We start from the raw sequence: 24,141 nt of genomic DNA, 5'->3' as shown, positions 1-24,141 counted from the left end.
GAGCTGTATCCTTATTAATTTTAACATGATAGAGGTCTTTCTACTGAGCTACCATTTCCAGCTATTCTTTTTTTTTTCTTTTAAGTTTAAATTTATTTAAATTTTTTTGTATAACATGAGATGGACAACCTAGTTCACTTTTTAAAGATATGGATAACCAACTGAACCAATACTATTTATTGCAAAGTTCCTCCTCTCCCATTACTCTTACTCTGCACTGTTGTAACTTTTTATTATGTGTGGGTCTAATTCTAGACTCTGCACTTTATGTCCAGCCAATTTATCACCTCCCTTGGCAATATCACCTTGCCTAACTTGCGGCTGCTTTATGGCAAGTGTTGATAGCTGTGGTGTGGGCCCTCCATTCTCGTGTTCACTTTTACCATCATTTTTGGTCTTTCACACTTCCACGTACATTTTAGAGTCTACCTGTCAAGTTCCATAGAACCCCTGTTAGAATCTGAATTGGCAATACACTGCATCTATAAATCAATTTAGGGAGGATTGATGTCCTTTTTTTTCTTTTTTTTTTTTTTTTTTTAAGAAATTCACGTTCTTTTATTTATTTATTTACTTATTTATGACTGTGTTGAGTCTTCGTTTCTGTGCGAGGGCTTTCTCTAGTTGCGGCAAGTGGGGACCACTCTTCATCGCGGTGCGCAGGCCTCTCACCATCGTGGCCTCTCTTGTTGCGGAGCACAAGCTCCAGACGCGCAGGCTCAGTAATTGTGGTTCACGGGCCTAGTTGCTCCGTGGCATGTGGGATCTTCCCAGACCAGGGCTCGAACCCGTGTCCCCTGCATTGGCAGGCAAATTCTCAACCACTGCGCCACCAGGGAAGCCCCTTTTTTTTTCTTAATAGATCTTTATTGGAGTATAATTGCTGGACAATACTGTGTCAGTTTCTGTTGTACATCAAAGTGAATCAGCCATATGCATACATATGTCCCCATATCCCCGCCCTCTTGAGCCTCCCTCCCATCCTCCCTATCCCACCCCTCTAGGTCATCACAAAGCACCAAGCTGATCTCCCTGTGCTATGCTGCTGCTTCCCACTAGCTAACTATTTTACATTCGGTAGTGTACATATGTCGATACTACTCTCACTTCGCCCCAGCTTCCCCCTCCCACCCCGTGTCCACAAGTCCATTCTCTATGTCTACATCTTTATTCCTGCCCTGCAACTAGGTTCATCAGTACCATTATTTTTTTTTTAGATTCCATATATATGTGTTAGCATACGGTATTTGTTTTTCTCCTTCTGACTTACCTCACTCTGCATGACAGACTCTAGGTCCATCCACCTCACTACAAATAACTCAATTTCGTTTCTCTTTATGGCTGAATAATATTTCACTGTATATATGTGCCACATTTTCTTTATCCATTCATCTGTCGATGGACATTTAGGTTGGTTCCATGTCCTGGCTATTGTACATAGTGCTGCAATGAACACTGTGGTACATGTCTCTTTTAGAATTATGGTTTTCTCAAGGTATATGCCCAGAACTGCCACATGATCCAGATATTCTTTTTTTTTTTAAACATCTTTATTGGAGTATAATTGCTTTACAATGGTGTGTTAGTTTCTGCTTTATAACAAAGTGAATCAGCTATACATATACATATATCCCCATATCTCCTCCCTCTTGCATCTCCCTCCCACCCTTCCTATCCCACCCCTTTAAGTGGTCACAAAGCACAGAGCTGATCTCTCTGTGCTATGTGGCTGCTTCCCACTAGCTATCTATTTTACATTCGGTAGTGTATATATGTCCATGCCACTCTCTCACTTCGTCCCAGCTTACCCTTCCCCCTCCCTGTGTCCTCAAGTCCATTCTCTACATCTGCGTCTTTATTCCTGTGCTACCCCAGGGTTCTCCATAGCCATTTTTTTTTTTTTTTTTTAGATTCCATATATATGTGTTAGCATACGGTATTTGTTTTTCTCTTTCTGACTTACTTCACTCTGTATGACAGACTCTAGGTCCATCCACCTCACTACAAATAACTCAATCTCGTTTCTTTTTATGGCTGAGTAATATTCCATTGTATATATGTGCCACATCTTCTTTATCCATTCATCTGTCAACGGACACTTAGGTTGCTTCCATGTCCTGGCTATTGTAAAAAGAGCTGCAATGAATGTGTGGTACATGACTCTTTTTGAATTATGGTTTTCTCAGGGTATATGCCCAGTAGTGGGATTGCTGGGTCGTATGGTAGTTCTGTTTTTAGCTTTTTAAGGAACCTCCATACTGTTCTCCATAGTGGCTGTATCCATTTACATTCCCACCAACAGTGCAAGAGGGTTCCCTTTTCTCCACACCCTCTCCAGCATTTATTGTTTGGAGATCTTTTGATGATGGCCATTCTGACTGGTGTGAGGTGATACCTCACTGTAGTTTTGATTTGCATTTCTCTAATGATTAGTGATGTTGAGCATCCTTTCATGTGTTTGTTGGCAATCTGTATATCTTCTTTGCAGAAATGTCTATTTAGGTCTTCTGCCCATTTATGGATTGGGTTGTTTGCTTTTTTGATATTGAGCTGCACGAGCTGCTTGTAAATTTTGGAGATTAATCCTCTGTCAGCTGCTTCATTTGCAAATATTTTCTCCCATTCTGAGGGTTGTCTTTTCGTGTTGTTTATGGTTTCCTTTGCTGTGCAAAAGCTTTTAAGTTTCACTAGGTCCCATTTGTTTATTTTTGGCTTTATTTCCATTTCTCTAGGAGGTGGGTCAAAAAGGATCTTGCTATGATTTATGTCACAGAGTGTTCTGCCTATGTTTTCCTCTAAGAGTTTTATAGTGTCTGGCCTTACATTTAGGCCTTTAATCCATTTTGAGTTTATTTTTGTGTATGGTGTTAGGGAGTGTTCTAATTTCATTCTTTTACATGTAGCTGTCCAGTTTTCCCAGCACCACTTATTGAAGAGGCTGTCTTTTCTCCACTGTATATTCTTGCCTCTTTTATCAAAAACAAGGTGAAGGTGACCATATATGCATGGGTTTATCTCTGGGCTTTCCATCCTGTTCCATTGATCTATATTTCTGTTTCTGTGCCAGTACCATACTGTCTTGATTACTGTAGCTTTGTAGTATAGTCTGAAGTCAGACTATACTACAGGGAGCCTGATTCCTCCAGCTCCGTTCTTCTTTCTCAAGATTGCTTTGGCTATTCTGGATCTTTTGTGTTTCCATACAAATTGTGAAATTTTTTGCTCTAGTTCTGTGAAAAATGCCATTGGTAGTTTGATAGGGATTGCACTGAATCCATAGATTGCTTTGGGTATTATAGTCATTTTCACAATGTTGATTCTTCCAATCCAAGAACATGGTATATCTCTCCATCTGTTTGTATCATCTCTAATTTCTTTCATCAGTGTCTTATAGTTTTCTGAATACAGGTCTTTTGTCTCCTTAGGTAGGTTTATTCCTAGGTATTTTTTTCTTTTTGTTGCAAATGGTAAATGGGAGTGTTTCCTTAATTTCTCTTTCAGATTTTTCATCATTAGTGTATAGGAATGCAAGAGATTTCTGTGCATTGATTTTGTATCCTGCTACTCTACCAAATTCATTGATTAGCTCTAGTAGTTTTCTGGTAGCATCTTTAGGATTCTCTATGTATAGTATCATGTCATCTGCAAACAGTGACAGCTTTACTTCTTCTTTTCCGATTTGGATTCCTTTTATTTCTTTTTCTTCTCTCATCGCTGTGGCTAAAACTTCCAAAACTATGTTTAATAACAGTGGTGACAGTGGGCAACCTTGTCTTGTCCTGATCTTAGTGGAAATGGTTTCAGTTTTTCACCATTGAGAACGATGTTGGCTGTGGGTTTGTCATATATGGCCTTTATTATGTTGAGGTAAGCTCCCTCTATGCCTACTTTCTGAAGGGTTTTTTATCATAAATGGGTGTTGAACTTTGTCGAAAGGTTTTTTCTGCATCTATTGAGATGATCATAAGGTTTTTATTCTTCCGTTTGTTAATATGGTGTATCACATTGATTGATTTACGTATATTGAAGAATCCTTGCATTCCTGGGATAAACCCCACTTGATCATGGTGTATGATCCTTTTAATGTGCTGTTGGATTCTGTTTGCTAGTATTTTGGCGAGGATTTTTGCATCTATGTTCATCAGTGATATTGGCCTGTAGTCTCCTTTCTTTGTGACATCTTTGTCTGGTTTTGGTATCAGGGTGATGGTGGTCTCGCAGAATGAGTTTGGGAGTGTTCCTCTCTCTGCTATATTCTGGAAGAGTTTGAGAAGGATAGGTGTTATCTCTTCGCTAAATGTTTGATAGAATTCGCCTGTGAAGCCATCTGGTCCTGAGCTTTTGTTTGCTGGAAGACTTTTAATCACAGTCTCAATTTCAGTGCTTGTGATTGGTCTGTTTATGTTTTCTACTTCTTCCTGGTTCAGTCTCGGAAGGTTGTGCTTTTCTAAGAATTTGTCCGTTTCTTCCAGGTTGTCCATTTTATTGGCATATAGTTGCTTGTAGTAATCTCTCATGATCCTTTGTAGTTCTGCAGTGTCAGTTGTTGAATTAATTTCATTTCTAATTCTACTGATTTGAGTCTTCTCCTTTTCTTAATGAGTCTGGCTAATGGTTTACCAATTTTGTTTATCTTCTCAAAGAACCAACCTTTAGTTTTATTGATCTTTGCTATCATTTCCTGCGTTTCTTTTTCATTTATTTCTGATCTGATCTTTATGCTTTCCTTCTGCTAACTTTGGAGTTCTTTTGTTCTTCTTTCTCTAATTGCTTTAGGTGTAAGGTTAAGTTGTTTATTTGAGATGTTTCTTGTTTCTTGAGGTAGGATTGTATTGCTGTAAACTTCCCTCTTAGAACTGCTTTTGCTGCATCCCATAGGTTTTGGGTCGTCGTGTTTTCACTGTCATTTGTTTCTATGTATCTTTTGATTTCCTCTTTGATTTCTTCAGTGATCTCTAGGTTATTAAGTAGTGTATTGTTTAGCCTCCATGTATTTGTATTTTTTACAGATTTTTTCCTGTAATTGATATCTAGTCTCATAGCTTTGTGGTTGGAAAAGATACTTGATACGATTTCAATTTTCTTAAATTTACCAAGGCTTGATTTGTGACCCAAGATACGATCTATCCTGGAGAACGTTCCATGAGCACTGATCCAGGTATTCTTTATTCCTTTTTATGTATTCCACTATTCAAGCTTTCAGGCAAGTCTTCTTTCCCACTTGTTTCCAATTAGTAAAAGTTTCACTATGCAGATTGTTTAAATTAATTATGTTTTGCTTGAATTAGTGCATTTGGGAGAAGGTCCCAAAGACCCCAGAGCAGAAGCAGATGGCTAAGGCTCCTATCTTTTCCAGTCTTCATGTTTTTACTCCTTTTACTCACAAAATGCCATTTGAATAATCCTAATGAGACATTCAAATTGCTGCATTTCATTCCAAGCTTGCTAAAATGGAAACATACGCTCATAGTCTTTAGAAAATAATATATTGTATGTTCATGGCATACATACACACACACCTTCAGTGTACACTGTGTTAGTAAATATAACCTTGTTAGGTCTGAATTTTTGTGTCTCCCCAAAATTCACATGTTGGAATCCTAACACCCAGTGTGATGTGGAGCCTTTGGGAGGTGATTAGGCCAAGAGGGTGGAGCCCTCAGGTATTAGTGCTCTTGTAACAGACCCCACAGAGCTCTCCAGCCCCTTCTACAATGTGAGGTTACAACAAGAAGTCTGTGACCCAGAAGAAGGCCCTTACCCAACCACATTGGCACTCTGATCTTGGACTTCCTGCCTTCAGAACTGTGAGAAATAAAAAAATTTCTGTTCTCTGTAAGATAGCCAGTCTCTGCTATTTTGTTATAGCAGTCCAAGTGGAATAAGACAAACTTCTATGCACAGGTGAAGTTGTGTCAGTAGAGGTGGCCTTTCTCCAGCTCAAAAAATCAAGCAAGTATTAAATTCCCAGACAAGGTCACAGGCTTCACCAAGCTCTATTCATCAAAAGCCGAGACCACTGGGGACTTCCCTGGTGGTCCAGCGGTAAAGAATCCACCTTCCAATGCAGGGGACACGGGTTCAATCCCTGGTCAGGGACCTAAGATCCCTCATGCTGCGGGGCAACTAAGCCCGCACGCCACAACTACTGAGCTTGTGCGCCTCAACGAGAGAGTCTGCGTGCCGCAAACTACAGAGCCCACGCACTCTGGAGCCTACGCGCCACAACCAGAGAGGAGCCTGCGCCACAACAAAAGATCCCGCATGCCTCAACGAAGACCCAATGCAGCCGAAAAAAAATAATTAAAAAAAAAAAAAAAAAAAGCCCAGACCACTGAAACATTAGTGGCAATATAACAAACACAGAATAAGTGGCTGCTGAGTGAATGAATGAATGAACAAAGGACACAAGAACTTAGTTTCTACTGTTACTGCTGTCTAACATGCTAACTACTGCCATGTTTTTATTTCTCATTCCTATCATTAACCTATTAGAATGCAATAAAAGGCATTCCAATCAAATCTGATGTGTTTTGGGTTTTTTTCCAAATTACAACTTGGTATTTAATGATGTATTTCTTTTCCTGGTTTGAGGGTAGCTGGTTAGCATTGGTTGCTTCACACAGGAGCTGCTGACAAGCAAGCTGGCACAAGGTCTGAGGTGATTAGCAAGAGAGGGTTAGGGTCAGGGGCAGAAGTGGTTGAAATCAGGTGGGGGTGAAGTGGTGTTTAATAGAGCGGAGAAGATGATATGAAAGGGAAACTGGCTGGTGATGAAATACAAAGGTTTTAGGCTGGAAGGGAAGGAAAGGATACGGCCAGGAAGAAAAGGTAGACAGGAACAGTGAAGTTGAGAAAACTGAGAGAAAGAAAAAGATATGATGAAGAGACAAAGAGAGACAGTATCATGAGAAGCATTTATAAAAAAGAAAACGGATGTTCTCATTCAGGTCGAACTTTTGAAGTTTCAGTCCTTACCTTCATGGTAATGCTTCAGCACAACAGTTTTACTGATTCTTTGTTCAAGAACTTTAACAGGCAACATGGTGAGCTAATTTGTTTTAGTTAGCCCTTATTCTTCTGGGGAGGTGACTTCTTCAGTGGGATGGTACATCAATGTATACTCATTAGTATTCTTAGGTAATATAGATCTCTTTGCCACAAAAGCTTTTGCCTTTTAAATTCCAAACAGTTCCATGAAAATAATGTCAAAACTATAATGTTATCTTTACATTTGTTACTTATTTACTCTCTGACTTAACCCACAAGATTCTAAGGCAGTTTATAAGAATATATTTAATAAAACAGAAATATATTAAAAAATAAAACAAGAATCCAGGACCAAGGAAATTATAACACAGGACAAAAAGTTGAAACAAGGGGAAAATTATTTGCAAGCTACAGCTTTCTAAACAGATGAGCCACAAACTCTGAGTTTCCTAGGTGTCAAAAAGACAAGGGAAATATGACCAAATACATTACTTTCATTGTCAAAAGGAACAAAGAAAATGCACCTGTTCTTTAAGAAATGGAATTTTTTTCTGGCCTTCTTTTTTTTTCTTAACATCTATGTTTGGTAGCATATATATGCCCATGTCACTGTCTCACTTTGTCCCAGCTTACCCTTCCCCCTCCCCATAACCTCAAGTCTGTTCTCTAGTAGGTCTGCATCTTTATTCCCGTCTTGCCCCTAGGTTCTTCTGATCTTTTTTGTTTGTTTGTTTTTTTAGATTCCACATATATGTGTTAGCATACGGTATTTGTTTTTCTCTTTCTGACTTACTTCATTCTGTATGACAGTCTCTAGGTCCATCCACCTCACTACAAATAACTCAGATATCATCTCACACTGGTCAGAATGGGCATCATCAAAAAATCTACAAACAATAAATGCTGGGGAGGATGTGGAGAAAAGGGAACCCTTTTGCACTGTTGGTGGGAATGTAAATTGATACAGCCACTATGGAGAACAGTATGGAGTTTCCTTAAAAAGCTAAAAACAGAACTACCATACGACCCAGCAATCCCACTACTGGGCACATACCCTGAGAAAACCATAATTCAAAAAGAGTCATGTACCACAATGTTCATCGCAGCTCTTTTTACAATAGCCAGGACATGGAAGCAACCTAAGTGTCCATCAACAGATGAATGGATAAAGAAGATGTGGCACATATACACAACGGAATAATACTCAGCCATAAAAAGGAATGAATCTGGCCTTATTTCTAAAACAAATTTCTCATGAAGTGGGATGAAGCATTTGAAATTTGATCTCCTGAAGCTTCTGCAGTTCTCCCGAAGCTTCTGTAGTTCTCCCAATTACTCAGAGATTTATGCTGCACTTGCGAATATCAACATAGGGCATGTATATTCCAAAAAATCAAGTCAGGCCACCAGCCTAAAAACTGAATTTCTCTCTTTTCTTTTTAGTATTTTTCCACAAAGCCACTTCCCCTCTATGATTCCTGTCTTCTCCTTGGCACTTAAAATGTACTTCCATATACACTACCGAACGTAAAATAGATAGCTAGTGGGAAGCAGCCGCATAGCACAGGGAGATCAGCTCGGTGCTTTGTGACCACCTAGAGGGGTGGGATAGGGAGGGTGGGAGGGAGGGAGATGCAAGAGGGAAGAGATATGGGGACATATGTATATGTATAACTGATTCACTTTGTTATAAAGCAGAAACTAACACACCATTGTAAAGCAATTATACTCCAATAAAGATGTTAAAAAAAAAATGTACTTCCTTAGGACACATCAGTCATAGTGGGCAATTAAAGTGTATAAAATGCTAAAACCATGACAAATCTAGAAAATTATTCAGGAGTGGAGAAACAAAAAAACATTCTTAACGACTGATCAATCTAGTTAGAGAGGTGAGACTGACATAAAACTGAAGAAAATTACCAGAAAGCATCTAAGAAATGCTAAATTATTTGGGATTTGGAGGGATTTGGGGTTGCAAGAATGAGGCCAGAAAACCTTCCTACTGCGGCAGATTAAAAGTAAACAATAGACGGGTGTTATGAATACAGGGTGACCAAATAATTTATCACCCAAACTGGTACACCTGAGAGTTAAAGAGGGTGCTACTAATTACACCCAACCACAGGTGTCGACCAGTCAAACAGGAACATATGGTCATTCTGCGAGCTCATCGTGACTTTACATCCCTATCAAATATAAAATATACTACTTCATTATACCCCCAACAACATCATGTAGGACAGAGAAGGCCAATAATATTACCCCATTTTACAGATAAAGAAAGCACAGGCCAAAGAGATTAGTTAAGTAACTCAAGTTTGCAAAGAGGAGTATCACAGCAGAGACTCCACCCACGTCTATCAACTCCTAACCCAAAACCCTTCCGCTAAATATCTAAGCCATGACCCGAATCAGACAAATATTACTGATGTGGACCTAAGTTCTTCTCTTGTCAATAACAGTGACAAAAGTTGAAGATATTTTCAAATATAGGGAGAAAATATCTTCCTTTATGTTTTAAATGCAAACCTCGGTTTATTATGTGTTGAGTACTTTACACTTATAACAGGATTTTTTTCTTGTTCCTGACTTCAGTTTTGTTTCTTCATTTCCAATAACCCAAATATAGGCAAGGATCCTGGATAAAAACATCACAGATGCAATGACAGGCTTAAATTCAAAACTCTCATAAAATTTACTTCAGTTTAACTCAGTTAACTTCAGGCCTCCATTTTAATACATTAACAGTAATCTGTCTCTGTTTTCTGACCCTAAAATGAGTATTACTATGCCATCACCTGCCCTACAACAAGCAGCAAATTATTAGAAAATGTTTTGTAGAATTACTGGGTAATAGTCACTTAATCTAGTAATTCTCAAACCCAGCTGTACATCAGAATCACCTGGGAGCTTTGAAAAAATATACTATCCCATACAATACCCCCTGGACCTCTGAGTTCCTGAATCAGGAACTCAGAGAAGAATATTTTTTAAATTCTTCAGGTGATTCTGAGGCCCAGCCCTTCTAATCCCAATCCAAATTTGGCCAACCCAAGACTTCCAAGGTAGATGCAGGTAACACTAGACACCCCCATCAACCTGTTACATCATTCTAATCTCTCCTCTACAACCCATATGGTTTTTTTCTATTAATTTTCTTTCCACTCAGCAATGCAGCGATGACAGGCAGCTGAGGACCTGCACATTGCAAAGAGAAAGCTGTGCGGCAGATCCTATTCACTCTTCCCCCACCACCCTCATAAACATCTTCTGAAGGAGCGTACATCCAAAGATAAAAGCTGCTCTTTGCTAAGCACTTACTACGGTACCTCTGGCTGTGCTAATCGCTTTGCATGCATGACCTCAATCTCCACCTTAACCATGAAGAGGGAACTCTTCTCAACTCCTTTTCTCATTACAGAAGAGGTAAGCTCTTCTCAATATACCCACCAACCAACCTGCAGCTATTCTGACTCTGCTTTGCCTTCAAGCTGCACACCACAGCCCAGGACCCCAATGAAGTCTCAATGGAAAAAGAATCAAAGAAGCTCTTAGATTTTCTATTAGACTGAAACTGAAATCTAAACGTTAGCATCAGGAAAGGGAAGCAAAAGTGCATTTCTGAATTATAAACTGCTTCTTATAAAAGTACTTCTAGAAAAAATCAGCAATCCTTCTGGAAAATGAAACATTTAGACTTTGAAGGTACATCAAAGGTGACTCTTACAATGTGCAATTTGGGACTTTCCTCTCTACGTGATTGGAGACAAACAGGATTCACTGTTTCAAATGCAATCTCATACCCAAGTATTTCTTCCTCTTCAGTTGCTCCACTGGATAAAGAAAAATGGGCCTCCACCTGGATGTGTTTGATTGGTGGGTGGCCATATAGTTTATTGTCCAAACTGGGAGACTTTAAAAAGTGAAAGTGGGGTGTCTTTCATAATTATGCTGAAAAAATAGAAATAAGTGGAATTTATGGTACACTATGAATGACAGAATTCAGAGACAACAAAGGAAAAATCAATTACCATGGACTCACTGAGTTGAAAAGCCAACTGCAGAATAACATGTATGGTAGGATCCCATTTGGGTGGGTAGGTGGGTGGGTGGGTGGATGGATGGATGAATACTGAAATGCAGTGCTGTGGGAGCAGAAAGCAGACTCCTCTAACTCTATATAAGGGTGGATCAGGCAAGGTTTCACAGGGAAGAGTATCCTGGGGCTGCGATTTGTGAAAAATAGTGGATATTAAATGGGAGAAACAGGTGAGAATGAAGACAGCACATTTTACACAGAAATAAAAGCATGTGTAAAGGGCACAGATTCAAGAGCATGCAGAGACCCTTCCATAAAATGCAGGGTTGTGCAGTACCTACAGCAGTGGGTGGCCAGGCTGAGGAGCCAGGAGTTTAGAGCGAAGGTTAGAGGAAGCCAATGAAGACTGCATTTGAGAAGGACCAATTTCTATTGGTCATCTTGGGCAAGCAGAGATATAAGGCAGAGAAACCAGCAGCTAGGAAGCAATGCAACGGACCAAAGAAGAAATGATATCCAACCAAAGCATGACAAACTGCTATGAATCCCTACCCCAGACAAGGGGCTGGGCACTAGGGGTTCAAAGATAAACAGGATTACTTGCTCCTGTATAGAAAGTGGGGTTCAACTGAAGAGAAAGATACAGGGACAATTTTCATATGAGAGAATGACCATAGACAGTTTGAATAAAAGGCTGAAACAACAGAAAGTTTTTGACTCTAAACCCTTCAAGAACTGCTGAAGGGAATGCTAACACAAAGTTCAGAAGTCATGAAGTCCTGGAACAAAGTAGAAATGAACAGCTGGGAAGAAAAAACCTTTCTGAGACAATTATTCAAGGTTGACCTCTTATGTGTGTTTAAGGATAACTGAGAAATATCTGGGCTGATAAATTTAAAACATAACTATAATTAAAGTATTGCAAATTGAGGTATGTGTGATGGGGGAGTTTTTCCTGGGTACAAGGTGAAGCATAATACTATTCAATGAAAAAGACATCATGTTTTTAAGCCTGACCCAAGTTCAAATCCCAATTACTAGCTACGTGACCTTAAGCCAATTATTTCACCTGCCTCTCTTCTTTGTAAAAGGAAAATAGACACACTTATACCTTATATCTCATAGAATTGTGCAGAGTAAATGAATCTGGATTCCTGGTTAAAACAGCAGACTGAACACAGGAGTCCAATTTCATTCCCTCTTGAAACCCCACTAAATTATGTATGTGTGTATGTGTATAAAATAATAAATATAGTAAGACATTTTTGTTTTAAGACTAAAACTACAAAATGGGGTGGGGGGGAACAGGCGAAGAGAAAACTGCACCTAACTTTTGGAAACTGGCAATTAGATAGATGTATAGAAAAGTGACTTTGATGACCCATGAAAACTGAATCCCAAGCTGACAGTGGCAAAAGCTGAAAACGAAATAAATGTATACCCCAGAAGGCTCAAATGTTACAGGAGTTGAAAGCACCCCGAAACTGGGGTAAAAGAGGAGGACTGGGGAGAGGTGTCTGAGGAACAGAATTCCTTTGCCCACTCCTCCACCCTAGCAAAAGTCGAGACTAGTACTGTCCAATTAAAATTTTCCATAATAATGGAAATATTCTCTATCTGCTCTGCCTGGTATTGCAGCCACTAGTCACATGAAGCTACTGAGAGCTTAAAATGTGACTAGGGCAAATGAGGAATTGATGTCTTAATTTTATTTAATGTATATTAATTTAATATAAATGGCTACATGCAGCTAGTGACTACTGCATTTTAGGGCAGTACAGGCCTAGAGGCTTATATTCTGGAAAGGATAAAACATGGGATCCTGGGACTGGAGATGCCAGGCAATGGAGACATTACGGCACACAGGGCGACTGTGTCTGCACACACGCGCACACAGAATGCTGAGGGCTTGGATGCTGCAACCTCCACCCTCTTACCCACATGGCTCCAGAAATGCTGGCAGCCAGTCCCTTGACCCTCCAGGCAAGAGACTGAAAGATTCTTTTCGGAGGAATGAGAACAAACCTAAAGATACTGACACTGGGGGTTCCCCAATTAATGGCCCATTCAAGTCACCCTTCAGTGAAGTTCAAAGTTCACAAGCCCCATGCACATGCTCAGCTTTCCCCTCATGTTTAATCATGAACAGCCAAGGTAAACAAATGTCTGAGGAGAGCCTCTAACACAGAGACAACTCAGCATAAACAAAGCTAGTTGACACACAGAAAAAAAACTTTGTCTTCGGAGAGATAAAGGAATATATTTTATCTATGAAGCAAGACTAAGACATTTTTTAAGTAACATTTCAGAGAGGAAGGAGCTGTTGAATATTAAAAAGATGGTAACAGAAATGAAACAGGACTAGAGAAGGGCTGTACGGAACTTTCTAGGTTGACAGAAATGTCCTATATTTTGCTTTGGGTGGTGGTTGCATGAGTGTATGCAATTGTAAAAACTAGGTGAAATAAAGAAGATTAGTGCACTTTACCGTATGCAAATTATACCTTTATTTTAAAAGTTTCAATAGAAGGGTTTGAGGATAAAGTTTGGGAAATTGCTCAGCAAAGAATAGTTTGAAAATAAGAGAGAAAACATAAGAAAATTAAGATCAGAAAGTCACACTTCGGACTAAAAGACGTACCTACAGAAAAGAAAGAGAAGATGGAGAGAAAAAAAAATCATCAGCAAAATCATTTAAGAAAGATTTTCCAGAACTGAAGGCGACCAGTTGCCAGATTGCAAAGGCCTAAAAACAGAAAAGATAAAGAGACCTGCTCTGGGTATTACTGGGACCACTGGAAATAAAAGCCTGTAAAGCTTCCAAAAGAGAATAAAAGAAGCCACCTTCAAAAGATCAAGAACTGAGAATGTTTCAGGCTGGCTGGCTTTCTTCCTTTCTTCCAGAACTGAGAGGCTTTCTAACAGTTGCATGAAGCAAAGAGACAATCAGCCAGTGCCTTCAAAATTCTGAAGGGAAACAATTTCTAACCTAGAAGTCTACAACCAGCCAAATTATGAATAAAGCATGAAGAAGGAATAAAGGCATATTTAGACATTCAAGAGCTCAAAAAATTTACCTGCTATATACCCTCAAGAAGCTAGTAGAGATATTTAGGGCTGTCATCAACAAGATCCCCACAGACTGCATCAAGGGGCAGAATGCCAGATTCCTAACCGAATTTGGCTTTTTTAAATCATACACTGATAAAGTTCCTTCTTGTTCTTCATCCCATATCCTGATGCCTCAATCAGTAAAAGACCATTTCACCCCACAAAGTTCATATTCTGCTTTGGTCTACACCTGAGGGCTAAACATAAGCCAGAGTGAGCTGAGAAGCAAAAATTAAATACAGACCAGCCACTTCCCCTTGATTATACTATTTCAGGCTCCCAGAAGGTGGACCCACTGCAGTCTCCCACACAACCCCAACTGTGAGGAGCCCCATTTCCCATAACTTTCTCATGACCTTTTCCACTGACTTCACCAAAAGGGCACTACAGCCTCTCAAATCCAAATCCAGACTTGACCCAGAGCTTCCGTTCAGATCCAGGAGTACTGAATTCAAACTAGGGCCATGAAGCCCTTTCTCCTGAGAAAAGTGATGGCAACACTGCCCTTTCCTTATATACCTAGGTTTGTGATTGCTTTAGGGACATCTACATTGGAAAGAAGGGAATGATTAATACACAAGTCAGGATGGTTGTTACCTCTGAGGGAAGTGCAGTGGGGAGGGGCACCAGGCAACTTCTAAAATACTGGTAATGCTCTAGTTCTTAACCTGAATGGTGACTACATGCGTATTTTTCTCTAATTACACACATTATGTACTCTTCCACGTTTGATACACTTTTCAATTTAAAAAGTTCCCTCCCAAAAAGATTAAATGAGCTAATATATTTAAAGCCTCTAATACAATGAGGTTCTTATTAGATATTCATTAATTATCAATTACCTTACCCCTCTACAGTTATTCGAATCCTGTGCTTCTCTAAAGACCATCTCAGGTGGTAGCAACGTTCTGAAGCCGTGACTATACAGTAATCCCCTTGACTTTTATTTACCAGTTTGTGTCGCTATTTACTGGTAATTACGTCTCCTTAGCTAGGTGAGAACAGACCCTTTTTTTTTTTTCAAAAAATCATTATTTTTCCTAATGATTGTTTCCTTCTTTCGGCTGTCCATTATCTACTACAAAACACAAATATTCACTTTATATACAACAGAAACTAACACAACAATGTAAATCAATTATACTCCAATAAAGATGTTTTAAAAAAAAAAAAAAAAACACAAATAGGGGTGGGATGGGGCCTGAGTGGCACTCTAGATTCTCTCAAGAGAAAGTCAAGTTCTTATACAAGGTTCTTCCATCACTGAATGCCTTCCTCTTCCCAGCACCTACCTAGCACAAGGCCTGGCACAGATTAAGAACTCAAATGTTTGCTGATGAACAGTAAATTAAATCAAAAGATGTAAGTTCTAAGAAGAGTGACAAATTTGACTAAACTAATAAAAAGTAGCCCCATATAGAAAGGTAAAACTCATTGTGATCATAACTAGTTGAATAAAATCAAGCACAATTTTTAAGCATAAAGAGGTGGTGTGGTATTAAGGATAATCCTTGAAAATTATTTCCAAGTCTGAAAAGGACTAAACCAGAGGACAGTGGCTTAAACTAAATGAACTGTGATTTTTAATGGAATGAATTGATGGTGGAGGAGGGGGCCCTCTTAGCCAACGCAGTGATCAAATCTTGGTGGAGTCTATCTCCCTGTCGTCACTGTGACATAGACTGGGTGAGTTCTAATCCTGCCTCGGCCATAATCTAGCTCCTGACATCAGTTTTCCCCACTGTAAAACAAATGGGCAGAATAAATGACCAAGAGGCTCCCTGAAGGTCAACAGGGTTGTAGGCCTATGTTTCTGCCTTCTGATTCACTGAGTAAGTCAGAGCAGTACTCAGGGACACATCCAATGCAAAACTGCCTCTAATGCCCTCCTGGAAGGAAAATTAAAAGACAGAGTTTCACATTCAGGTGCTTTCACACAGGGTTTAAGTTCTAAAAGCCTTTTATAAATACTATGCTTTAAAGACAGTTAAATGCAGTGACTTTTAATCTGAAAACTGCTAAAGCTGAAAAAAATAAGCTGAACCCATGCTCATTTCTATAATGATTCCATTTTTTAAAGTAACTCACAAATGTGCATAACTCACACATCTAATACATATAGAGTGAATATAATGAGATGTTCCTTTATCATTTCGTCTTCCGGTGCCAGTAATCCCACATTACAGAGTGCCAAAGCCCTTTATAAGTGTAGCATGTGTTTCTGGCCACACTCCAAAATCCAGAACTGCAGCACTAGGAAAAAAAACCCAGTGAGGATTTCTGGGCTTTGGATTGTAGAACATCCAGTCAGTTGCCCAAAATATGACTCCTCTCACCTGTCCATGTACAGCCACCTAGACTTCTGATACCTGAAACCATAACAACAATTATCCTTCTGGCTTATGTATCCTGCTGGCTTATATATCACTTCTGGCTTCAAAGTGCTTTGAAGTTTACAAAGCACTTTCACATCAGTTAACTTAGCTGATTCCCAGTGATCCACTACAGTCCTTAAGGCAGACACCAGTGTACCCATTTCACAGATGAAGAAACAAGGGTTCAGAGAATTTAAGTGACTTGCCCAAGGGTATCCAGCTAGCAATGGTAAAGCTAGGGCTTGCAAACCTGCGCTCTTCTCACCAAACTACTGTGGGATCTGGGGATAAGAAAACAAACAAATGAAATAAAATCTCTTGGAAACTCTTGTGATTTTACTTATGGGAGTAATTCAATCTTTTGTAAACAATGTAGATGAGAAAAATGATTCATAAACTTCCTTCTCCCTTTCTTATTTATCTCTTTTGTACTGTGGATTGCTGGAGTTATTACTTCCACCTGTGAAAGTGTCAGCTAAAGAAAGCCAGAATATAATAAAAGCTATTACTTGTCACTTGTCCCTATCCCCAACAGCGCTAATGAGTGGATCCTTCTATTTCCAAAAAGAATAAGAAGTGATGGAGCCAAAATCAGAACCAGGCCCAGTGACAGTTCTATGGCTAAATCCAATCCAGTCTGCTCCCCTCACCTTTCTTTCTTGTCCCTCACAAAGTGGGTCAGGGGAACCTCGGAAGCCTGGACAGGCAGGGGAAGAGAAGGGCAGGGTAGAAATCCCAGGGGTGGGGAGAAGGGCCACTAGGATGGAAACTGAGACAGCCTACATTTTTTGGGCTTGACCCCAGATGTGCTGCCTCTTCCATTCCCAACTAAAGGAGACAATTGTTGACATGTGCCCTCGGAACAGAAATTGCTAGTTACCAACGGCTGGAGTTAATGGAGTCCAAGTGAGACTAAGAAACTGGCCTCAAGTCACAGAGTTGCATAGATAACATGGTGCAGCCTGGGACCTGCAACCCTCTCTCTACACGTAAATGTTTAGACATTTGGTAAGCCTTCCTGAGAAAGAGATTACAGTAGTCCCTTCAGTGACAAAAATTCCCTCAGCATCCAAAGGTGTTGTTGAGTTCCTTATTTGACTATTTTTAAGAAGAAAAAAAAAAACTATTAAATGTCCTCCCCAGTTAGCTACTTGAGAACAGCTAGCCAGACCATCTCGTTTTAAAAACAAGATTTTTTCATTGACCTGACAGTTTCATTGGCAGCTACAACTAACTTCACAATAGTTGTGGGCATGCAAATTCACTTTGTATCCTCACCTTTAATTATACAATAAGGGCTGGAATCCCCTGTCAGTTTATCTAGCCAAGCTTACAAGAAGTCACAATGAGGGAATTTCCAAAGCCAGACTAACATCAGTAATAAAAATATACTCACCTAGGCTTCTCAGTTTACAAACACATTTTTTAAAGCAGACTAGTAACAATATAAAAATCTCCCCTACCCTTCACCACTTCAAACATTTAGTAGGATTTAGGTTTTTGGTGAACCATGCTTGTCAAATGCTTTAAGTTGCTAAATTACTAACTGGGCTGGAACCTTCTAACCATACCTCATTTAAATACAATCATAGATTACATATCAAAAACTTAAATCTCCAAGTCTTGGGCCAACGGAGATCTGTTTTATAATCTGGGTAGAAAAAATGGTGAGTAAACAATTTAATCATGATCACCATCTCCAGAATGAAGATATGGAAAGGCATTAAGGAGTGGTTTTGGCATCTCTCAAATCGTGGCCCTGCCACTTCTGAGCTGTGTGGCCCTGGGCACTTGAGTTTCTAAGCTCAAGTTTCTGCAGCTGTAATGCCAATTCCCTTTCATCTAACTGTTACCAAGAACCAGGCACAGAGGAAATCATACATAAGGTAGTAAATTAAAGATATCTATTAATTACTATGAATGTAAATTCAAACTACAAGCCAAGGTGACTGCTTGGGTAATAGCAGCATGGAATTTCAGGGTAAGAAATACTTAACAGCTTTTTTATATTCTACTCTCCTCTCTTTGAGGTCCACCCCAATCTAACCTCCTCCTCCACCAGCTATTTCCATCAACTCCAGCCTACAATGACTGACACCTAATATAATTAGCACTTTATTAAACATTTTATTATGTTTCCAGGATCATTACTCAGCTGGTCTTAACACCTATTTGTGTAAGGCCTTAGGGGAAGAGCTCTGCTTCTCTAACTTCCACTCTCATTACCCCTTCATTACCCTGGCTGATTATAAACTACAGAGACCATAAGCGATTACACAACACCGTTTAATTAGAATTGCAGAAGCTTGAAAATGCAAAACTCACTCGAACAGTAACAGATAACTTAAACATTTTAAAAGAACATTCTGACACGCTCTGCTCTGAAACCGCTTTGGTTCAGATCACAGGGGGCCACTCCCATTGGTTGGCTGTGGTGAATATGACAAGAATTAGAGTCCCTTGAGCTGAGATTCTCAGGTGCAGGGTACTGTGGACTAAACCACTACAACCACTTCACATCCATTCAGATACACCCATTTTCTAGAACTTCAAACCGTCAGCTAGAAACAACTCTTTATTCAAATGAGTTTAGAATCAAGGCTCCACAGGAGTTCCCTTGTGGCCTAGTTGTTAAGATTCCGGACTTTCACTGCCGTGGTCCAAGTTCAATCCCTGGTCAGGGAACTGAGTCCTGCAAGCCATGCAACACAGAAAAAAAAGGAAGAAGAAGAATCAAGGCTACACATACCATGACTTAAAGCAGAGTTTAAACTCTCCCTACAAACTTCTCTGCACTTTGCCAGGTGTAATTGATATGAAACCAATGCACTAGACTAATGATGCTCAACATTCTCCTCCCCCTTTTTTAAACATGTATTTTATATTGTTCCCTTTACTACCCTGAAATGAAAATCAAAAAATATATAAACTATTTACATGCAAAATTTCAAAGTAATCAATATAATATCCAAATTACACATGAAGGAGGATTTAAAGAAATTTATAAGAATCTGTATTTCAATATGTAATTGCTCTGTCATAAGTACACTAGCAGATATAATGAAGTAGTCTAATACTTGCAGCAGTAGAAGAACCATGAATATAATAACTACAAATGCAGACAGACACTGGAGTGTTCTTGGCGACACAAATACGAGCACACCAACACTGGTAACATGATTTTTTAAAATGGTGAATAGCTGCTGATGAAGTACCAAACAAAATAAAATAGTATACTATTTATATAGTGTAGTATATCAATTTATATAATAGTTGCATTCCTAGAAAACTCAGATATACCAAAATGATGCATAAGGTACCCTATGTAAAATGAAATCAGGTTCTAGGCTCATAAAGTTATAAACAGGTTTTTTTCCCCTTCAGGAATATCTGGATAGAGGTCATGTAAGCTACAGAAAAATTCTTTTTTGCATAGTATTGTCCCTATGAACATGATAGGATTCTTAGTATTCCTGGCCACGCCCTTTAAGTGCCAAAGGTGCCCACCCCACCATCAACCTGCAAAGCTCCACAGAAAGCACTGAGCCAGCTGTGTGCTGCTGTGAGGCCAAGTGGAGTCTTACTGTCTTTGTGTTTCGTGTACTGACCTTAAAATTATGCTTAGCTCCTAAGTAGGCGCTCAGTAAGTCTGAGGAACTGTGGTAGTTCTTCTAAAACTTCTCCTCTATTCCTTCTTAGATAGCAGAAAAGCAGTCAATATTTTCAGTCAATAGGAAGATGGCATCTACTGGACTGGAATGTAAACTGCTGACATTCCACTCACAATCGGAAATGCTTTAAAGGATGCTATTGTTCCTGCCCCGTAATGACAGTCTAACACTAGGACAGCAAATACACATAATGGCATGACGTCCCGAGTGTGGGAATGGCTTTAAAATCCATCTCAACATGGCTCCAATGAGTCCTGCCAACTGTTCAGGCTTCCTAACCTCAGAAATGTGGGAGAAGACAATTAGTAGGCTCAAACAGACTTCCTGTGAGTACTGAGAGCCTTCCACACCACGCAATCTAGTAACTTCCACTACGATCATCTGAACACTTACTGTGTGCTTCAGGCATGTAGTGCTAAATGCTTATTTGACCCCTACACAACAATATGAGGTGCTATAAACCTCTGCTTCACAGGAAGCTAACTGAGGCCCAAACACAAGGCCCAAGGTCAAAAGCTGGTAACAGAACCTGAATTCTAGTCCAGCTCTACCTAGCTCCAAAGTCTGTGCTAGTTATTTGTCTGCAACCCCCTATAAAACAACCTGTCTGGAAGAGTCAGGTAATAAAGCTCCCTACTAGAGTGGCACTTATCTGTGTGGACACAGGAGGTCCATCTCTAGGTGGACAGCCAGACAGCATGCTAAATAAAAGCCAAAACAAAAAATTCCCCTCTTACTGACTCAGCCAGAAGCCAATCTGAGACTTCTGGACTACTCCAATTTGGAGTAGTCCCAAATTAGATCTTTAAACCAAGCTTCGGACACTACGCCTCCACATTCGCTGATACATTAAAGACCCAGAGCTTCAGCTGACTAGAACGAGTCCAATCCATCATCACTCTGCCTATACCTGGTTCCTGCTTCTCTCCTTGGAATGGCCAGTGTGCTGCCCCCAGACCCTGACTTCCAGCCTCTGAGCAAATACTAGATCTTTGCTCATCCAGTGGCTTAGAGGAAATGTCCCTCTTACCCGCTCTGTATATTTCAGTCCTGCCCATCTTTCAAGGTCTACAGTAAGGTCCTCTTCCCCCACCCCCAAGCCTCTCCTCATTCTCCAGCTGGAAGGGATTGACCCCACTTCAGAGACTTCACAGCACTTTTTTTTTTTTTTAATAAATTTATTTATTTATTTTTGGCTGTGTTGAGTCTTCGCTGCTGCGCACAGGCTTTCTCTAGTTGCAGCGAACGGGGGCTACTCTTCGTTGCAGTGCACGGGCTTCTCATTGTGGTGGCTTCTCTTGCTGTGGAGCACGGGCTCTAGGCACGCAGGCTTCAGTAGTTGTGGCACGCAGGCTCAGTAGTTGTGGCTCGCGGGCTCTACAGCATAGGCTCAGCAGCTGTGGCACACGGGCTTAGTTGCTCCGCGGCACGTGGGATCTCCCCAGACCAGGGATCGAACCCGTGTCCCCTGCATTAGCAGGTGGACTCTCAACAACTGCGCCACCAGGGAAGTCCCCTTCATAGCACTTTCTTCAGGGCCCTTACCCCACTCCTCCTTGCATCACAGTAATCAGTATGCATTTCCCTTCCCTAGAGCTTTAGTCCCTTATTTACTCCTGTATCCTCTCACAATACTAACTACCACTATCACCACACCACCACCACCACTAGATATAAGGTCCAGTTAATGAATACCTCCTGATAGGCCACTCTATACACGTTATCTCATTTCATCCACGTATTAGTTCCATTTCACTGATGAAGAAACTGAGGCCTGACATGATCCAGCCTCCACTGACACTATAACATCGTGAATCCGAGCACAGTCTAGAATCAGACTGCTCGTGTTTGAATCCCTGCTCTTACCATTTACCAGCTGTGAAATCCTGGGTAAGTTATTTAGCCCTCTGTGCCTCAGTTTCCTCATCTGTAAAATGAGGATAATAATATATACTTCATAGGACTGTTATCAGCATTAACAGAGCTAATATATGGGGAGGCACTCAGCAGTGTCTGGCACATACTACGGACTAAAGAAGTGTTTGCTATTGTTACTGTCAGTGCTGCCTCCAACTTTGTCTCACATTATGCTCCAAGTCCATATTTTGAGGTCTTCAAATAAATCAAAGTATTTCCCACCTTTGTCCAAGCTGCCTTGACTGCTCTTTGCCACCAGCTCCTTACCATTCTCTAGGTCTGATTGTGTGCTTGTCTCAGAAGGACATTCCCTGACAACCCTATTCAAGAAGATCCTTGTCATCCAGGCCCGGTCTCTAGTGCTCTCTCCCCCTGCTCACAACTCCTATATGCACCTTACCACACCCCTGTTTATTTTCCTTAGAGTACTTATCACAACCTAGAATACCGTTACTTATTGGTCTGTGTATTTGTTTGGGGTCCATCTCCTTCACAGGAGGTGAGAGAAAGAACCACCTCTGTCTTTCTCATCACTGTACCTTGTGCACCCAGCCCAGGGCCTGGCACAGAATCAATGCTAAATAAACATTTGTTGCAACCCTGCCTTCTTCTACACAGTAAATGCTCAAGAAATATCTGGTGAATCAATAAATGAGTGAACTATAGAATTCTTAAGTTCATGTGTGGATGGGCATTGCTGCTATGAGGACAGGTATCACCCTGCAATGTACCATTTTCTGTATTTGGTCAACTCTGATTTATCAGTCAACCAAACATCTATTAAGCACCCACAATGAGCAAATCTGTATGTCCTCTGTACAGTGCAAAACAATAAAGTCACTGTATTTGGCTGGAAGATAATAGGCAGGATCAGGATTAGAGTGTATGGCTGGGCAGGTTGTGCACTGCCAAGAGCACCCAACTGAGGTGAGGGAGTGATGGTTGAAATCCCACCTGCCTTCTACTAGCCAGGCCACAGTCCCCAGCGCAGGACTGCCCCACCCAGACAAGGCACTGTTTTCTCATTCTCACAAAGGCAACATATAGATCAGTAGCAGCCCAGAGGAGGGGAAGTCTTACTTCTCAAGGTTGGGTCTCTATATCATGGGATTTTAAGGGCACGAAAGACACTGACTATCAAGAACATCTGCCCACCCTCCCGTGTCCCTGGAACAGCCACTTGGGGGAAAAGGCATTCTATTCCATGAGATGCTTATGATAATACAAAACAGGGAGGAGGAGCCAGTCAGCTCACTCCCACCTTTAACTCAGACTAGTTTATCAGATTAGCTACTATCACTTGTCAGAGCAGAGATGCCTGAAAGTAGAGTTCTGAAAAGATTCCATTTTCATGCAGCAAAAGGTGGTGAGAAAGAGTCAGAAAAAGGACTATGGCCAGGAAAGGCAAGCTCAGTCTGTGGACCCCAAACTTCATACACTTCACCCTCTTACCTGAAGCTACCACCTCTCATGGTATCTGGTGTGAGTCAGTGCACAGGAATGCATTCATGTGCCTACACACATGCACACAAAACTGGAGGAGGCGGCCACTTACCTCTCCCTGCTTCTGACCCCTCAGGGAGTCCCAACTGTTCAGCAGAGAAAACAGCACAGAGAAAGAAGCATAAAGAGACCCAAGCAATTCCTCTTCTCAGCTTTCCAGTAACTTGCAGAGTGACCTTTGGAGAGTCACCTCCTCTCTCTAGGAAGGACTCAATTTCATCATCTGTAGAATAAGTGACGCTGTAATATGTAACAGATAAGGATTTTCAAGTTATGTTCTAAGGAACCAAAAGGTTCTGCGTGCTATATATACTGAGGAAAAAAATGTATTCAGATTTCATTTTTAAGATATATTTGCACAATTTTTGAAATTATAATAAACCCCCACAAATTCAAATTTTATAGCAAATTTTAACCCACTGAAGATTACCAATGAATTCATATTCTCTTTCTGCAGACCTCAGAATAAATATTTTTTCATCAATTCTGAGCTTACATTTGAACATTTTATAAATATGTCATTGATTCTGAA

General features: G+C 40.3%; 1 protein-coding gene across 3 annotated transcripts in view; it reads right to left on the bottom strand.

Moving 5' to 3' along the window:
• The window catches only part of JAK1 (Janus kinase 1), a 143,723-nt gene that overhangs the window by 75,932 nt on the left and 43,650 nt on the right, over positions 1-24,141 (bottom strand). The window lies entirely within an intron of this gene.

The sequence above is a fragment of the Balaenoptera borealis genome (genome assembly GCF_965194805.1).
Source record: "Balaenoptera borealis genome assembly, chromosome: 1".
NCBI classification, from domain to species: domain Eukaryota; kingdom Metazoa; phylum Chordata; class Mammalia; order Artiodactyla; family Balaenopteridae; genus Balaenoptera; species Balaenoptera borealis.
This window is presented reverse-complemented; position numbering and strand designations above follow the sequence as displayed.